Genomic DNA, 8494 nt, shown 5'->3' with positions numbered 1-8494 from the left:
ACACACGATCGAATAGTCTGACGGAATCAGTCCATCGGACTTTGGATGTTGAAAAGTCCGCTCGTGTGTACGGGGCTTAAGGCACCCCTGGACTGCCACTCCAGGGGCACATCACCATGGGCTTTTCAACAAAAGCATCCCGACAGCCCAGCCCAGACCACGACAGCCCCCACCACAGCCAGAAAGGCATGGAGATCCAGGAGCTTGGTGAGACCCTTTGCCATCAGGTCAAACCCTCACTCCCATCACTCCAACCTAATTATATTCGAAAGGTACAGGCCGCCCCCCTGCTGGAACAGGAGAGCTAAGCGTTCCCTCCCGAAAAACTGACTGGGGCTAAAGCTGCCACAATCCAAGCCGGTCTGCCAGGGTCCCCTCCCCTGGCGCCGACCAGTGGTTCTCTGCCCCCATCAGAAGGCTTCCCTTTCGGCTACGAACCGCTCCGGGTCACCTTTACACCAACAGGCTTTGCATAGCAACCGCCACCCCTGCTCCACCTCGCCGTAGAACAGGGACGGAAGCAAGCGCCACCTATTGGTAACTGATAAGAACAGATACTACACTTGATCTTAGCCAAAAGGCCGAGAAGTGATGCAAATGCAGCCACTTGTGCCTATCAAACAGGAGTCTTTGAATAGTTGTGGTCGGGAGAAGTGTTCATGATCTCAGGTTTCCTCTGATCATGCTGAGGATAGCTTACAGAGACAGGGGGATGCAGCTCTTACATGCTGCCCCCACCCAGACACGCCCATACGACTCCCCTTTTATTCATTAGTTGTTGTATAAAGTCAGATCCTGTGAGGTCACATCCTGTTTGTGTGTGAATAAAAAGCTGAGAGCCTCTTCCCTGCAGGCAGATGGAGGAATGATGGAGCTGAGATGGTGATTATGGCTGTTTACTTGGGAAAATGGGAGGCATGGGTTATATGAGCATGTATTATACCATTATGCTGAACAGGCATTATGCTGAACGGGCACTTATTAAAGCAACAGTACAGAGGAATATCCACGACAGGTATTAGACCTGTGCTCCCTGATTGGCAGAGAGGCGGTTCAGTGTTAGAAAAGCAAATATTAATTTGCTTTTCTAACACATCTGGGTGGACTGTGAACGCAATGCTCTGTGCTCTGAGTCCACCTTTTTGAAACCTATTAGAGCCTATGGCTCTAATCAGGTGCTTCAAAAAAACACCCCCGCCGCTGTAATTCAGGTGCGTTGTGTCCGAAAAAGGGCCAGACGCTTGAATAGGGGGTGGCAGCTGCAGCAATGGATAGGTTCATGCAATGCATTCATTTATCCATTATTCATAGAGGGGGTGGCGTGACAGGGGGCGTGGCACCTGTGCGCCCTTAATGGATACATTGCCACTGCACTCCTCTTCTGCACATACTACCCCCCACCAAACACACCCACTCCTCTCCTGCACATACTACCCCCCCCCACCAAACACACCCACTCCTCTCCTCCACATACTACCCCCCCACCAAACACACCCACTCCTCTCCTGCACATACTACCCCCCACCAAACACACCCACTCCTCTCCTGCACATACTATCCCCCCACCAAACACACCCCACTCCTCTCCTGCACATACTATCCCCCCCACCAAACACACCCCACTCCTCTCCTGCACATACTACCCCCCACCAAACACACCCCACTCCTCTCCTGCACATACTAACCCCCCCACCAAACACACCCCACTCCTCTCCTGCACATACTATCCCCCCACCAAACACACCCCACTCCTCTCTTGCACATACTAACCCCCCCCCCCCCCACCAAACACACCCCACTCCTCTCCTGCACATTCTAACCCCCACCAAACACACCCCACTCCTCTCCTGCACATACTACCCCCCCCCACCAAACACACCCCACTCCTCTCCTGCACATTCTAACCCCCACCAAACACACCCCACTCCTCTCCTGCACATACTACCCCCCCCCCCACCAAACACACCCCACTCCTCTCCTGCACATACTACCCTCCCCCACCAAACACACCCCACTCCTCTCCTGCACATACTACCTCCCCACTAAACACACCCCACTCCTCTCCTGCACATACTACCCCCCACCAAACACACCTCACTCCTCTCCTGCACATACTACCCCCCACCAAACACACCCCACTCCTCTCCTGCACATACTACCCCCCACCAAACACACCCCACTCCTCTCCTGCACATACTACCCCCCCACCAAACACACCACACTCCTCTCCTGCACATACTACCCCCCCACCAAACACACCACACTCCTCTCCTGCACATACTACCCACCACCATACACTCCGAACTCTACATTCCCTATTTAACATTACTACATTCTGCACTATGTAAGTCATCTCAGACTCTATTAAACCACACCCCATTTAGCCACACCCAACATTTAGCCCAATTTAAGCCACGCCCATTTTTTTACCACTTTTTTTTTTCTTCTATACCTAGGGCCCACTTTTTATCTTACACACGGACACACTCATTTCATGATACGCCCCTGGTCCGCTTGTCAGATTTTTAGGTGGGCCCGACTGGACCATCTATTGCCCCCTATGTAGCAGTGTATCCTAGATAGCAAGGATAACTTGCCACAAATTTGTGGTAGTGTAGAATTGTAAGTCTTGTTAACTTGCTGCACATTTTCACTGGCAGTTGTACACTTGCAGAGCACTTGAAGCACAAGTTCTATGCATTAACCTCCCTAGCGGTAATCCCGAGTCTGGCTCGAGTTGGGATTTTAGTTCCACAAGCGGTAACTCCGAGCCAGACTCGGGATCGCATCGCTGGATACAGGGAGGACACAGGGAGAAGTTACTTACCTTGTCCCCTGGATCCAGCGATGTTCTCCGCGCTGTGTGAGCGAGCTGTCCTTCGCTTGATTCACAGCGGAGATCGGTGCTAAATTCAAAAAAGTAAAAGTACACAAAACACACACAGTACTGCAATCTTACAGATTACAGTACTGTATAAAAAAATACACACCCCCTTTGTCCCTAGTGGTCTGTGCAGTGCCCTGCATTCACTTTTATATTATTAATACTGTTATTTCTGCCTGAAATTTGGAGATTGTCCATAGCAACCAAAAAGTGTCCCCTTTTCAGTGTTTTAGGATTTGATTACATTATTGAATAATTTTTATTATTATTATATTATAAACTTTATCATACCCGGGATGTCTGCTAGACTCTGGTTTGAACAGATTTAAGAGAGTTATTCCTAAGAATTACAGGACTAAATTTCCATGCAAAATAATTGTACCGCTTTCAGCACCTAAAACCAGAACTAATCATACCGCCAGGGAGGTTAAGGTGAAAAACCTTCTGTGCTGCAAAACTCCCCCTAGCCCCCATTGTACCTACATGAGCCTGATCAGATCCAGCGATGTGCATGAGAGCAGCGGCTCTCTCTGCCGTTTCCCTCCTCCCTGGGCAGATTGGTATCGGGAGCCATTTCCTGGCTAGAGAACATCCAGCATCATATTGTAAAGCGCTGCGTGAATTGCTGGCGCTATATAAATCCTGAATAATAATAATAATCTATCTCTCTCCCCAGTCTTATCGCCCCTGGCTCGGTGAGGTGTGCAATGAAAACAGAAAGGTATTATTTTAAAATTCTATTTGTATGTTTATGAGGATGGGAGCGAGGAAAGAATTAATGCAAAATCAAAGCAGAATAATCTTTAGCTTTAGTGCAAAAAATACCACAAACGTGTTTTTTATATACATTTTCAGTTTTTCTTTTGAATAAACAATTCACTTATACCAACATTATAAAGACAATAAATGAAATGCGTATCCTAGATGACTTGACGTGACTCTGCAATTTAATCGTTCATCTAGAGAGTTTATATATATGAAAGCCAGGCTTGTTTATTTTTCCATAGCATGAAAAAAAATGATGTAAATGGAGTGAATGTTTTCCCTTGGTGGACAGGCAGTGTGAGATATTCCATGGTACGGGGCTGGAGCTGAACTCCGCCGAGATAACAAGATGGATGCTTATGGACTGACACAATGCAGTAGGTTTTATGCCTTGGTTAATTATAGGATACTATTACACAGAATGTTCCTTTAATGCACAGTTAAACGCTGGGTTTCATTAAGAATAATGCTGCTTGTGTTTTCCAAAAATGATTTTTTTTTTTTTTTTTCCTCCCTCCCCTCCATTTCGTTTATAAATGTGTTTCAAAGGGAAGGTATTTTTAAACTTGTTTATTTATGTCTGTTTGCAATTTTAGACATCATAAAACAGTCAGAGTCTAGTGCTGTAATTCACCATTATGTTACACTGCTACTGCCTTCCTCCAGAGGTCTGTTCTACAACAGATGGCCCGATACAGACAGCCCGGGGTGAAGTGGAAACTATGCTATTTTCTTTTGTTTTGAGGAATACTTTTAGCTTGGCCATACATGGGGCAAATTTCTTTCCTGCAACCACAGGTTGCAGGAAAGAAATTTGCACGATTCCCCCATCAACACAGACAATGCTGACAGGGGAATCCCTCCTGCTGAGCCATTGTCTTCTTCGGGTGGGGGGAAGCCGTCCCTGCCAGGAGAAGACAGTGATTATAGCTAGCAGCTGTAGCAGCCGCTTGCGATAATCACAAGCGAATGTGGCAGGCTGGTTGTACCCAAGTTGATCGATCGATCAACTTGGTAATTAAGCCTGCCCATTAACCATAGCTTCCAACTGTCCCTGATTTCGAGGGACTGTCCCTGATTTGAAGCAATGTCCCTCTTCCACCCTTATTGGTCCCTCATTTTGGTCTGATCCATATAGTTGTATATAAAATGCACTTTTTATCTTTCAGAACGTGTTTCCCAGTGCAAAACTTTTCATCCAAATTCTAAATGGCATTTGTAAATTTTAAAAACCACTATAAAGGAATAGTAGTGGTAAAAAAAGCCTTTGTAGATTTAATGAACCTTTTTTCTTGGTTTATTTTCCTTTAAGGGGGTGTGGCAGGGGGCATGTCCTATGCCTACATACATTTGCTAGTAGGTGTCCCTTATTCCCATCTCAAAATGTTGGGAGGTATGCATTAACGCTTCTAATCGGATGGTTTCTGCTGAACTGGCCAAGATTTGAACCATATATGGCCGGCCATAGGCTAGGCTGACACTATCCTGCATGGTAAAACGCAGCATTATCCTGCGCAGGCTAGCGCCAAAGCCAGCTCTGGCAGGGAGCGCTGCTATGTGTTTCAGTACATCTCACTGCTTACTTTTTGAGGGGGGGGGGGGTTTAACTTGAAGTGTCACATTTGAACTGTCACATAGTGACAATGGGTTATTTACGAAAGGCAAATCCGCTTTGCACTGCAAGTGCACTTGGATGTGCAGTCGCTCTAAATCTAAGGGGTAGATCTGAAATGAGTGGAAGCTCTACTGATTTTATCATCCAATCACGTGCAAGCTAAAATGCTGTTTTTTATTTTCCTTGCATGCCCCCCTCGGATCTACAGCGACTTTACTTCCAAGTGCACTTTCAGTGCAAAGTGGATTTTGCTTTAGTAAATAACCCCCAATATATCTATGTCTCTGCACAGCCATGCGATACACTCCTGTGAGGTGAAATGTGGTGCCAACTGGATCAATACTACGGGGGTTATTTACGAAAGGCAAATCCACTTTGTACTGCAAGTGCACTTGGAAGTGCAGTCGCTGTAAATCTGAGGGGTAGATCTGAAATACGGAGAAGCTCTGCTGATTTTATTATCCAATCATGTGCAAGCTAAAATTCTGTTTTTATTTTCCTTGCATGTCCCCCTCAGATCTACAGCGACTGCACTTCCAAGTACACTTCCAAGTGCAATTTCAGGTGCACTTGTAGTGCAAAGTGGATTTGCATTTAGTAAATAACCCCTCTTGTCTTCTAGCTGCAATAACAGTGACTTGCGTTTATCCAGTGGGGAAAAAAAGGTCACTGCACATAGAGGTTGATTTACTGAAAGCAAATAGACTTGCTTCAGAGCTTAGTAAATGAGCAGAAGCTCTGCTGACTTCCATTATCCAAACTTGTGCAAGCAAAAATGCATTTTTTTGATTTTCCTTGCAAGTGATTGGATAGCCTTTGCAAAGTGAAGCTTTTCCCCATTTACTAAGCTCTGGAGCAACTGTACTTGCAAAGTGCATAGTCTATTTGCCTTTAGTAAATCAACCCCATAGTGGGAACAAGCCCTTAAAGTTTACTTAAAAAGTATTTTTGTAAAATCATTTTTCTAATCATATTGCAAAACAAAAATGTAGATTCTCTTTCCTGTGTACAAACAGCACTTTTGCTGAATGACTATTGAGAAAAATTGCAATAAAAGCCAGCTAGAGGGGTTGTTGTCTTCAGTTAAAATTGAAAACACACACTTAAAGCGGTTCTCCACCCTAAAGTGGAAGTTCCGCTAATCTAATCCTCCCCCCCTCCGGTGCCACAATCGGCACCTTTCAGGGGGGAGGGGGGTGCAGTTACCTGGATAATCCAGGTATCTGCACCCATTTCCGGGACAGACCAACCGCAGATGCCCCCCCCCCCTTGTGTTCTGGGAAACACACAGTTCCCAGGACACAGCGGGGACCAGAAGAGACGCGCAGCGCGACTCGCACATGCGCAGTAGGGAACCGGGCAGTGAAGCCGCAACGCTTCACTTCCCGATTCCCTGACAGAGGATGGTGGCGGGGGCAGCAGAGAGACGAGCGATCGCTCATCATCTGCCGCCGACATCGCTGGACCCTGGGACAGGTAAGTGTCAATTTATTAAAAGTCAGCTGCAATATTAGTAGCTGCTGGCTTTTAATAAAAAAATTTAGGTGCAGAACCGCTTTAAAGTGGATGTGAACCCGCTCTCATCCATCCTTTCTAAACGGCTGCAATATTGGTTATCTAGAAGGATATACATGCCTCCTGCATGTATACTTATCTGTCAAATGTCTTCCCTCTGTCTGCTATGAGACCCGAAAAACTGCAGATTTTGTGGGTGGGTCTGTTTTCCAGGGCTCAGTGGGTGGAGTCGTGATGTCAGTAGACTCCCCGCCCACCTCTACACTCCCCTTATCAACATGCATTTTCTCCAGTGTATTTCTTACACTGAACTTCTGCTATGATCACTAACATCCAGTCAAAACCCAGAAAAGTCCCCACATAACTTCAGCATGCCAAATCATGCTGAGGTGTGGAACAGCCAATCCTAGCAGAGCAGCAGAAGAAAGGAGTGGGAGGGAATTAAAAAATAATGCATGTCTCTTAGCCTAGTGCACGAGATATGTAAATCACCTGTCACTCACAGCAAGGGGGAGGATTTGACAAAGTTTTTCTGTTTGTCAAAATTTATCTCACTGAACAATAAAAGAGGATTGCTCAGAGCTGGATTAACTCTGTTTGGCGAGACTGGGCTCAATTGATAGGAAATCGTATATTCTGCATTATGACATTAAAAAAAAATCCACTTTAAAGTGATTTTTTATTTTTTTTAAAATAACAAACATGTTATACTTGCCTCCTCTATGCAAAGAGTGGCCCCAATCCTCCTCTTCTGGGGTCCTCCCACAGTGCTCCTGGCTCCTCCTCTTCATCAAGTGCCCCCACAGAGAGCCGCTTTCCATGGGGGCACACATGCGGGGGTGCGCTCTTGAGTCCTGCTGCTGTATCCATTGACACAGACAGCAAGACTCGGCCCCGCCCCTGGCTCCCATGTCACTTGATTTGATTGACAGCAGTGGGAGCCAATGGCTCCCACTGCTACCAATCTATCCAAGGATCGGGCTTAGGTAAGAAAAAAAGGGGGCTGCAGCACAAAAGGTTTTTACCTTAATGCATAGAATGCATTAAGGTGAAAAAACGTGAGGGTTTACAACACTTTTAAAGTGTATTTCCACTTTTGCAGACAATTTGCAATATACTCCTTATTTACATTTGTTATATCTTCCCAATAAAATAGCATTACCTAAAAAATAAAATAAAATAAATAAATTGCTGATTACTTTTTTAAGTAATGTTTATTTGCTTAGAAATCCTTACACGGTCTTACATGGGATGTTTAGGGGGGCTGTGGAGTTATTTTTAACATAATTAACCATGTCTTTACTGTTTGCAGCTTTTCGGCATCAGTTGTAAACTATGTTTGAACACTGGGGTTGGTTTACTAAAGGCAAATCCACTCTGCACTACAAGTGCGCTGGAAGTGCAGTCGCTGTAGATCTAAGGGGAAGATCTGAAATGAGGGGAAGCTCTGCTGATTTTATCATCCAATCATGTACAAGCAAAAATGCTGTTTTTTATTTTCCTTGTATGTCCCTGCTCAGATTTACAGCAAATGCACTTCCAAGTGCACAGTGGATTTGCCTTTAGTAAATAACCCCCACTGTCCGTCCTAACAGGGATGACAATTTTGAAACTGTCCTCCTGCATTGTATGTAAATAAGGTATAATTCAGTCTGTGTGGGAACAAAGACCGTGAGCCTTCCCAGAAATTCCTAGAGTCAGCCATGACACCTTCT

At 45.6% G+C, this 8494-nt stretch overlaps 1 pseudogene; it reads right to left on the bottom strand.

Annotated features, from left to right (window-relative positions):
- Positions 1-508: 508 nt before the first annotated feature.
- On the bottom strand, positions 509-593 carry LOC143999731 (U2 spliceosomal RNA; annotated as a pseudogene).
- Between the last annotated feature and the right edge of the window lie 7901 nt (positions 594-8494).

Source organism: Lithobates pipiens, unplaced genomic scaffold (genome assembly GCF_037356315.1).
Source record: "Lithobates pipiens isolate NorthernLeopardFrog02 unplaced genomic scaffold, aLitPip1_a1.2 Scaffold_19, whole genome shotgun sequence".
In the NCBI taxonomy this organism is placed as follows: Eukaryota; Metazoa; Chordata; class Amphibia; order Anura; family Ranidae; genus Lithobates; species Lithobates pipiens.
The sequence above is the reverse complement of the archived record's forward strand: the minus strand, read 5'-3'. Positions and strand labels throughout refer to the sequence as shown.